A 12,250-nucleotide genomic window follows, 5' to 3' on the forward strand; every position below is an offset into this window, starting at 1 on the left:
TAAAATCTTGTATGAAGTTAGAGGAAGAAGTGTACATTTTTACCCAAAATTTTAATTGAAGTTTAACAAATTAATTTTTTTTACTAGAATCTCATAAATGTGACAAAATTATCGAGTGGGATGAATTATTTTAAAATTCAGAAAATACTTAATAGGGAAAATTGCAATAAGGTCTCATCCAAGAGAATTAAATACAAAAAGCCCTTTGAAATCATCAAATTATTCTAAAATCCCAAGAAACCTCATTGCAAGAAATTTTATTTGTTTAATTATCAAATTACCTTTTTTTTAAATATGCATTGATAATTGAAAAAACACTCGTTAATAACTTAAGGTGTAACGATTAATAACTATTAAGGCAGGTATTAACAACACATTTTCTCAGTGCATCACAAAAATTTAATACATGAGTTATCAATATCTACCACAATAATTGTTAATTATTACACCTTAAATTATTAACGATTGCATTTTTAATTGTCAATACATACTTAAAAAAAAAGATAAGAACAATTTGATAATTAAAACAAATAAAATTTTTTGCAATGAGATTCCTTGAGACTTCAAAATAATTTAATAATTTCAACAGATTTTTTTATATCTAATTTTCTTGGGTGGAAACTTATTACAATTTTTCCTACTTAGTATGCCCCAAAGGATTATTCATACAAGCTAAACATATCCCGTGGACTTCCTACGCACGGTCTTATTCTTCTTCTTCACTTATCAACATTATACTTTTCCACTTTTAGTTAATAATTAATGAATTATAATACTCCAAGGTTCTTTCGTACTTTGATTGGGTTTCCTTGAAGAACAATTAAGTCTTTGTTATTATTTTAAATAGGCACAAAAAAAAAATTTTAGCTGAGTTACAAAAAATTATTTTAATTTATCAAAATTGTGCTCTTTTTTTTTTTAAAAAAAAATATTTTATGTACCAAAGGATCTAAAAATTAAAGAGTCGCGCTTTTGAATGATTTAATGCTCCATAATTATATTACACTTGTTGCACTTTTTAAAAATAATGTTTAAACAATTTCATTTTAATTTGTCCAGTGTAACATAACTTTTAATTACATCATTTAGTGGGATAAACTAATATTATGTTAGTAAAACAACAAAACGTTAGTTAATATAAGTTAAATATCTCACATCATAATGCTATTGTTGCTGCATTATTGGTATAAAACCAATGATTAAAGAACCAGACCAGACTGAATAATATAACTGGTTGAATAGTTAATTAGACTTGTTAACAGCTCGGTTTGCATTAAAAAATTGTTTTCATGAGTGAATTAGATAGGACTGAAGTTGAGCCGTCCTATCCGTAGACTAGAACATGAAATTGAATCGGAACCAGAATGGTTTTTAGAAAACCAAACAGTTTTTTAGCCTAAAGAGAAATACTAAAAATTTAAAAAAATAAAAAATTGACCCACTTCAAAATTCTAATATATTTTTAGACTATTGGTAGTCATATGATATTATTTCATTTTAAATTTTATATGTTGTGATGTTAAAACTATGAGCTGCTGAGTCAAACTTTTAAAATACTATTTGATCTAAATAAATTAATCATATTTAATATTATTAAATATTTCAAATGTATATAACTTTAAATATGCAAGTTTTTAGTGCATTATTATATCAATGATTTGAGAGTTATGAGATATAATACCACCTTTAGTCCTCAATATAAAGGTTAGATAATTAATTTAAAAAATTAGTTAAGTTTGTTATTTGTAACAAATGTATGTTGACTTTTTAAAATTATTTTATTTAATAATGTATATTGGAATTATTTATGGGTGGAAGCCCCTCACAATTAATTAATAGGGATATTTTGGACAAACTATAAATTTGGAAGATAAAGTGGATTAAAGCCTTATATTCTGAACTAAATTCAATTCTTCAACTAGTTCTTATATTTATGACCGAAAGTAGTATTATGTTAATTTATTAAGTCATCATAATTTTGGGCTATTTTGATATATTTCTAAATTATTTAACAATTTGACATATATTATATGTATATAATATTAATTTTATTTAATTATTGTGTCACCAGTCTCCCTAGACTGCTTGATCGATCTAACTGTTTGAATTGTAACCCACTAGTCTTTCCTAGTCGATTTCCAATCCAACTTCTAAAATATTGTATAAAACACCAAATAAATCAGTCTCAATAATCATGGGAACCACATTTGTATAAACGTACGGTGAAAGATGACATTGATTTTTATCCTTAAAACTAACTGAAATTTTCCAGCTACCACCCAATCTTGAAGGGTCGGTGAGGAAGGATAGCTCGGGGCAATGATCCCCTCATCACATTTTGGGGTGCGGCATCCCTTAATTTGTTCCAAAAATTTTAAAAAAACGATTTTTTTAATCATACAATAAGTATGAGATAGAAATCAATTTGATAGGAACTTTTTTGCTGAACAATATATTAATTTGAATAAAATTTTGGAAAGATTGTGGAAAAGTCCCCCTTAAAAATTTTATTAGCGAGGAAAACCTGATAAATTTTCTATACAGAAAGTAATAATATCTTGTAAATTTTGTACATACAAAGTATTAATATTCTAATTTAGGTCTTTCTTACCTATAAAATTTTTAATAGAGGAATTTTCACTCAATTTTTTTAAAAATTTGTGAGAATGCAGAAATTTAAGTACAAACAATTAGAAAAGTAGAGAGAAAAAATAAAAATAAAAAGAAAAATGGAATCAAGTCCACTTGCCCTATGTTTTAATTTACCGGAGAGAAAAATTATGGAGGAGAAAAAATTAAAAAACAAGTAAGAAAAAAAATAATAAAGTTCTCTTTTACTTGATAGCAAGAGAAAATAAGAAATAAAAATGAGGGTCAAAAGGAAGCATGGGCTTACATGTCTTCTTTACAAAATTTTCTCTCTAAAGCAGAAATTTCATAAGGTGCTGAAAATCTCAAAATTTTCCAATCATCTTTGAAGCATGGGCTTAAAAATTTTCAAAAAGAAAAATCTAAAAAAAAAAAATACTTCTGAAATTTTAAAATTTCAAACATCTTTTTGACTACACTTTAATAACAACCGACTACACTTAAAAAGCAAATAATGACATATTTTTATAATAATTTTTAATTTGGGAGTCTAAAATTCAAGAGGTATCTTTTTGTTGTTGAGATTTCCCTTCCAAAAATGTCCAAAAGGAGAAGGAAAAGACAAGCGTGGGTCAACATCTTTTCCATATATGAGTATTATTATCATTGTGGAATCAGACACATTTTTTCTGCATTTTTTACTCTTCATTTATCTAAAAACAGAGAAAATATTTTCCCGCATTTTTCTCCTCTCATTTTTTTCCTTCATGCTTTCATAAGGTACTGAAAGTCAAATTGATTATTGGACCGATCAAAAACATTAGTTTAAGGGTTAATGTTCAACAACAGTTAAACCAAAGTCAGAATTTAATTAAAATAAATAAAAATATTCATACATAATCCTAATAAATTGACAATCCACAAGTAAAATGAAATATTTATGTATAAACCACACATAATATAACAAAACAAAGTCATTAATTAAAGTGCAAATAACAGATTGCTAATTTTTGTTTTGCTTCTTAAACTCAAAATAACATTGTTTGTAGCTGAGGAAGAAGGGGGAAAGACATAAAGTTCAATCCGAACAATCAATCCGAACTTTTTAGAAAAAATGACCAAAAAATACCTATTAAATTTCAAAAAGATAAATAGGATTCTTGTAATGATTTTAACTATTTTTATAATAGTTTTAATATATCAAAATCTGTCAAAATCATCTATTAGCTTTAGTCTTAATTGTAAGACTTTATTTATATATACAAACGAGGTCTTATAATTAGGACCAAATGTAATACTCCTCCGGTCCTAATTATAAGACCCAATTGACTTATTTGAGGAGATTAAGGAAGTAAGTTAAGTTGGTTATTTATAATAAATAAGTGTTGTCATTCCTAAAATATCCTTGCTAATTAAGTATATTGGCTAAAACTATCATTATTAGAAGGATTATCTTGGAAAAATGCATAAATATAAGAGACAAAATGGATTAGGGTCTTATAATTAGGACCAAATAAAAAGTCAAATGGGGTCTTATAATAAGGACCGGAGGAGTATTTGTTATTTTAAAATTTAACAAGTTTTTTTTTTAATTTCTCAATTTTTTTACACTTGACTGGGTCAAAAATTGGTTTACTAATTTGATCGATTAATCCAGACGGAGTTGTAATAACGTAGCTGTTGCTTCCAACCTAATCAACGCGTTGATTTGGAAAGTCAACGTCACAAGGGAAGAAGTTGCTTCTGGAGTAACGAAGAAGGGAGAGGTACGTGGGCGGGGTAGCTCAATTATAATTTTTGGGAGCTAATTAAAATTCATAAATATATTTTTAAAGCTGGCAAAAAAATAAATAGTATATTAAAAAAGAAAGGTAGGACGATGGTTTCAAAGAAGCCAACGTCCATGTATCTCATGCATTAGGGTGTAGGTTTATTTCGGTGGTCAGTAATAATGCTTTCCTTGTCCAACTCAATACACGCCACTTCCATCAATATTTCTTTGAATTCCCTTCCCCCTCATCGAACAATTATATTTTATGCCAAATCCTTCAACCAAAAATTTGATTTATTTAAATTAAGCGTGGGGCCCCTTTAACAAATTTAAGAAATAGTTATACTATTTCTAATGTTGCTAGTAAACAATTTAGGTGAATGATTGGGTTGATACCAAAAGGATGAATTCAACTAAAAATTAAAAAACAAATAATGTCGGGGAAAAAATTAATGAGGGCAATGAGAGTAATTCAAATGCCAATCTTGACTCTCAAAATTGTAATGTTTAGTTTTCGCCAATAAAATTATAATGAGTTATGATAAAGTCATATCTCAAACAAAGAAATTTTATTTAATTAGTTAATAAATATTTCTCATTCAATTTTTGAACAATTAAACCCATATGAGCTATGACTCTCAGCAATTACAATTAGCAAAGTCTATTTTTAGTTTAGATTAAAATAATTTTTGACTGCCCTAGTTCTGGAATTAAGATTCACCTCCCACTCCATCATATAATTCTTTTCATGGGATTATATAATAATCAGTCAACATTATCGAAAGAATTAACCATAAGAAAGATAAATATTAAAAAGAGTTTAATTTTAATAAAATAAATAAATCCAGAAGTGACAACTCAAAATCCTACTTTTTAATTTATAGTTTGGTTCAATCAAGTATTTCACCATTTGAGTTTGTCTTCCCTCAAAATTCCTATGTATTTCAGCTCAATTTCCTTTTCAGCTAAATCAACAGCTAAAGTTCTAACTTTAAAAGTGAGTATTACATGGGTATAAACATATATAATGTATTTATTATTAGCAAAAGGTCTTTTATTTTTCCTTGCCATTGTTGCAATGTTGCTAATGTTTAATGACTTATTTGAATTAAGAATTATCGTCAAGAAATTATTAGTCATTAAAAAAAATACTTTTTATCTATCTTGAACTTCATTAAAAGTACTCAGACGTATTTTCAATTTATGTGTTTAATATGAACATATTTTTAAAATACATACATGAGAAGAAAAAGTGAATAAGAAAAGGAAATTGAGAATAAAATTTGGTGACCAAAGAATAAAGAAGGGAGAAAGAAAAAGAAGTTTAATTTAGCTGAAATTTGAAATCTAAAAGGTATGTGGCAGGTAACCAAACATGCATGTTTATGTCATACACTCATACGGTATTGGGATCTTTGACCATTGAATTTGACCTTTTTTTTCTGAGATCATTCTCCTCGTTATGTTCAAGAACTTTCATACTCAGATCTGCCGACTAAAGCAGGCCATTAATTAAATGTCGGTTATCATTATTATTCCGTACGTTCCATGCTAATTGTTTGAGTGAGGGGAGGGCTTGTTTTCGTCTTGTAATTCGCTTTGTTTTCAAAATTTATAAAAAGGAATATTCATGCAGCTTTATTTTAAATAGGGACCAAAAGATTTTGAAATTACACTGTCAGAGTGAAATTATATTTTAATTGTAAGTGATCAAAATATATTTTCTTTACATGAATTATTATTATTTTGTTATTATTAGTTGTTGGAAACTTAAAATACACACGTGCATTTGTAAATTCACGTAGGAATACTTGTAAATTTTTGTACTAAATGTTGTAAATTAAGACGGATAAACTTTTATATGAACATTTGTTACTTTGCTACTATTATTTGTGAAAATGTTTATAAGTACTTAAAAATTCACCAATCAACACTTGTAATTTTTATAAATTGTTATAATGTAAATTATGATTTGTAAATTTTTCATATAGACTCAGAAAGTTTTGATATCTGAGAATCGTTTTAAATTTTAGGAGCTTATGTTTTTAGGATATTATGAGTTGCCAAATGTGGATCTCAAGGATGTTTAATATGTTATTATTATATCCTTGATTCAAAATTTAGATAGATGGCCTCTCTTTATAATTTTTTTTAATCTTTAGAGTTTCGTTAGGGTTAGGAATTTTATACATTTAGAGAGTTACTTGTATTCACTTATGATCAGGTAAACATTTAATGAAGTTATAAATTAAATTTTCTTTGACAAATATTTACTTTTGTTTTTATATTCGTGATAAAATAGGTTGTAAGAGTTTGATAATTTCTTTGTGAAGCCTTTTCATAGCTAAGGATTTATAGACAAGTCCTTCTAGAGTTTTAGTTGATCAAATTTCATTATTTTCAAGTCTCTTTTTATTTTTGTATTTCTTGGGTTTATGGAGGAATCTTTATCATTTGGTACCAGAGAGGCAGGCTGGCATGTTCCAGGATGTCTACTGAAAAAGAGTAACCAAAGCATGTATTCTATACAAGGTATTGCATCAATAAAAAAAATTGTAGTATGGCAATTGATGGTAGCATCTATGCTAATATTGCTAGTAGTTTGCTAATAGAGAAGTTGAGTTTACCTACCATTAAGCACCCAGCACCTTACACCTTGCAATGGTTGGATAAATATAGTGAATTTTAGATGACTAATCAAGTTCTAGTATCTTTTTCTATTGGCAAGTATAATGATGGTGCCAATGCAAACTTGTCATATTTTACTTGGACATCCATGGCAATTCAATAAGAAGGCTAGGTAAGATGATTACAATAATTATTATTCATTTCTCTTTAACAACAAAAGTTGCTTTATCTCCTCTTAGTTCTGAGTATACATGTGAAGATGAAATTAAATTTTCAGAGATTATGAACTCACATAAAAATTGAGTAAAGAGCAAACATAGAAAAGCAAGAAACAGAAGAGATTATTTTGTCTCCTTTTATGTTGTCGCTGTGGTTTTTTAGGCCATAACATCAAGCAATGTTGGCGGCCAACATCCTCCCTTGCAATATTTCAATGTAATCCCAAAGGTCTTAAATTTAGCCGAATTTTTTTTCTCTAATTCTCAATATCTTCATAATAGAAACTTAGGGATATGGATATTGATTAAGGCTGGTTCTCGTAGCATAGCTCACTCACTGGGGAAATATTATCATGCCAATATGACCCTTATCTCTGCTTCTCTCTCTCTCAACAATGTGGCATTTTAATCAACAATGAAGATTAATCAACTCTGCTTCAATCATTAGATTGCCTTATAATTCCTCTTAGCTTTGAAAAGGCAGTGCTAAAAATGCTCATCTCATATTAGACAATCTAGCTTGGAAGTCAGGAAATGGTGCCTCAATTCCTCTCAACCACCGGTATTAGTGGTCCATGCAGTATGATCAACATCAGGTGAGTCTTATAATGCCTTAATCTCATCACTCTATTCACAACACATAGCAGATAAAAATATTAAAAATCGTATCTCCATGCTTAATTTGCCTAACAATTTTTCTTGGACCGGTAATGCCTCTAGAATGTACATAATTAAAGATAAGACTTGGTTGTTAACCTCCTCTCAATCTTTTGATAATTTAAGAGATGAAGCTTTTTGGAGATCATTTGGGAAGCCCTCTTACCTTTTAAATACATTCTTCATTTCTGAAAAACTACTGAAGAATGCGCTTCCTTCTTGTGATATTCTTATTGCGCACCATTTGCTTGTTAATATTTTTTTGTTTGTTTGGATGTGATACCTATCAATCCCTTCATCATTTTTTCTTTCATTGTTCCATACACTAGATCCTTATTGTTTGGATGCTTTTCTTTAAGAATGCTTGATTTTGACTTTGATGGATTGAAGCTTTAGGTTAAGGACATTCTTCTGCAATTGTATCATAATAATGATCTCAATTTTTTCTATGGAATTTTGTGTTTATTGGGGACTACTTGGCGTAAAAGAAATCAAGCTTTGCATCATGGTAAGATTGATGATCCTCATATGATGATAAGAGAAATCAATGGTTCACTTGCCCTCATTTATATGGCTTTTGAAAAGCCATCCTACTCTATCTCTACACATTGCAATCTTGTATTAATTTTTGAAGATGATTTGAGAAATCTAGAAGATTGGAGCATTATCATCTGCAAGTTCAAGCATCTGCCAAAGCTTTTTTATAACGTGTCATATGTTGACAAGGGTATGCTTTATCAGAATTTTTATGAAAGAATACGATTGAGCCTAGTTTGCCATTCCTATTTGGTTGCCTAAGAGCATTTTTACTTTGGATTCGTAATTCTAATACAAGCAAGCTTGCGCATCCTGATTCAAATATTATTTGGGTTGATAAAATTTCTTTCACTATGAAGGCAGCTTATCATCATTAGTTTTCAACAATCATCTAGTAGTAGCAGGAGATTCTAGCTCTTCTTCATGATTTTCTTGTTCTTCCATTTAAATCAATTCGTTTTAATGTACTTTTTAATTTTTTTTAGTAGGTAGTCTTTTTTCTACTTGTTTTAGCACTTTGTAAGCCTTGTTGATTTTAACATTTCATTTTTCCTTTTCTTAAAAAAAAAAATCAAATTTATGAAATTTTTTGTGATTAATAAATATTTAAGAATTTACTCCAAAAATAAATATTTAAGAATTATTAATAATATCACATACATTGAATATAGTACCAAAATTGTGAAAGAGTTTTCTTTTTGTAAAATGCCCATTTTGAATTACTTGCATAAAAAAATGTTTAAAGTACAATAAAAAGAGTAAAATTGTTAAATTTTGTTTTGTTAGAACATTAAATGGTATAAAAGCTTGGTTTAAATATTAGTAAATAGTAAATTATATGAAAACTTCATTGTTTACCAAAATTATCTAACTTCTTTTAAGTTATATATTAAAGTTACTTTTTTAAATATTTATGTAAATATCTTATAAAAATGAAAATATATGCAGGCATTTTGAGTTTCAGCTTTGAAGTTATCTTTTCCACTCAGCTCAATTACAGTAGATAAAGTCATATTATTTTTATTTTGTAGATATGTTTATTTAAGGAAATTTAAGTAAGTTATTATTTTTAGAGGTTTTATTCTTGGCTTTTCAAAACAGATGATGAATCTACATTTTTTATGAAATTAAGGAAAACGTTTTATTGAATTTCAAAATAAACTAAAATAAAAGTTTATAGTTTTAACAAAACTTTAAGGGGGTGTTTGGATAGAAACCAAACCATGGTTTCAGAAGTACTTTTACGGATTACGAAGTAAATATGTGGAGGAGGTTACCTCGTTTTGCGGAAAAGTGATTCTGAAACCGTGATTTTGGTTTTGCCAAACACCCCTTAAATGTTTGGTAGTGGTGACAATAAACGTTACCTTCAATCCTAAACACACACGAGTTAGATAAGGGATTGGCTTTAGTCTAAAATATAAAACCTAGTTCATTTTATTTTCTAAATTTATAATTTTTTTGAGAGGATTTCTATAAAGAGGTAGGTGTGATGTACATGATTAGAAAAGATGTTTTGAAAAATTAACACATATTTATTACAAATAAATAATTTAACTAATTTTCTTAAATTCACAAATCAGTAATTTTTTTAAAACACAAATTATTCTTTAGTTTTTATATTGATAGCCAAAAAACAAAGCTTTTATTATAACCTCAAATATTTTAAAATATAAATTCCACCCGTATCAGATTACAGAAACGTAATCGAGTCACCATCAAATTGAAGTGGCGATATTGGTTATTAGTTGGACTTATTTAGGACAAGATTGTAAGGTGGGTAACAGTTCACGGTTGGCAAACACTGGCGTTATTAATGCCTGGTTTTAACAGATTCAATTTTTTATGCTTTTCAGTTGAATTTTTATTTATTTTTTTGCCGCTTTATGCATATCGTTTGACTATATTATTATATACAAGCTGAAAAAAGGGTAAAAATTTAAAAAAGTAAAACTATATGCTTCTCATTGAGAAAATAAAATCATCTTGTTCATTTGAAATTTAATATCATATGTCAATTTTAGTTATTATATTTGTAAAAAAAAAACAACTTTCATTTTGTACAGTTTTGTGCAGTAATCCAATTAATTAAATTAATCAAAATTAGAACCAACGAGCATATAACTCAACTGGTAGAGGGTTGTATTAATTTAATCAACGTGTGTGTGTATATATATATCATTGGACATTAGGGGGGTTGATAAAAAATAATTAATTTTTTTCCAACAAAAATAATTGAAGTTAATTATATATCACATATCATTGTGTATAAATTGTGGTCATCAAGGTCCCTAAAAAATTGTGGTCATTATATAGAACATTAAGATAGACTGTGCAATATTTTGACGAAAACTGTATTACTTAATAGTGTTATAGTTTTTTTTTTTGGCCTGAAGATAGAGTGTTATAATTTTAACAACATGTATTGTAGTGTTAATGTAGAACTTTATTTTAATATGTCTTTGCAAAAAAGTAGAATATATTTTAATATGTCATAGCTAGTGATCTTCATTTAATATGTGATGATTTATTATTTATTTTAATATATGTATTAATGAGGGTGGCATTTAAGACTTAAGATGATATTATAATTTCTAATAAACCAATGATTAAAACTACATAAAATTAAATGTCAAAACTTATTAAAAAGATTGAAACTTATTCTTGTAAAAAGTTTTGCGTCAAGTGATTTGATCCTTATTATAGTTAGTTAGGAGATTGGATTTGGTTCTCAATATAACATCTCAATTCATTTTATCTCTAAAATTTAGAATGTTTTTCTGAAATATCTCTATTAATTGTAAAGGGTTCTCACTAAAGGGTAGTTTCAATGCACATGATTAAAATGGGAAACCAACACATATTTATAATAAATAACTAATTTAACTAATTTTTTTCAATATTTCTAAATTACTCATCTAACTTTAAAATCTTATATTTGTTGGGTAAACTTGTACCCTTGTGAGGCGGATTGGTTTGATACCTAATTACAGCTAATGGGATGTGACAAACATGTGATGCAGCAGGATGTTTGGAAAGAAACCAAACTATGATTTTAAAATTAATTTTATGATATACGAACATAAATATGTGATAGGAGTTTTGTCTCGATTTGCGTAAAAATATTTTTTAAAAGTGCTTTTTGAATTTGCCAAACACCCTTGCAATATATCTTCAAATCCTGCACGAGTCAAACTAGATGTAGATGGATCTGTCACCGTTGGATGTAAAGCTGCATGCAGAGGCTTACTTAGAAATTCACAAGGTCATTGGATTGGAGGCTTTCAACAAAAACTTGAACTTGTTAGGATTATGGTTTTGATGATAACAAAGTAAGATAAAAGTGGTTCAGTGTGTTGATCGATCATCTGATCGATCAAGTATTTATTGATAAGCTGTCAGATAAATTGACTGTGTAAACAAGGAACATAACTGATATTTTGATCAAAAAGCTGTTCGATAATCCACTAATCGATAAAATGATCGATCATTGTTATCGTAGAGGTTATAGAAGTTTACTGTGAATTATCGATCACTTGATCGATAATGTAGATTAATCAAACATGAAACAGATAAGACAACCAAATCTGAAGTGTATTTATCGATCACATGATCGATAAATCAGTTATCGATAAAGACTCCAATAAATGGTAATACACTTTACTCATTATGCACTTTGATTCTGTCATCATTTATCAATCATATTATTGATCAACCAGTTATCGATAATATGATTGAATGTTGTTTGCTAACTCTCTGAATGCAGGTGCTTATCAAAGCTGCTAATCGATAACCTGATCGATCACCAAATTATCGATCACATGATCGATAATCAGTGTTTTATCTGCTC

Source organism: Neltuma alba, unplaced genomic scaffold (assembly GCF_004799145.2).
Source record: "Neltuma alba isolate B1F8T4 unplaced genomic scaffold, ASM479914v2 tig00010409_pilon, whole genome shotgun sequence".
NCBI lineage: Eukaryota > Viridiplantae > Streptophyta > Magnoliopsida > Fabales > Fabaceae > Neltuma > Neltuma alba.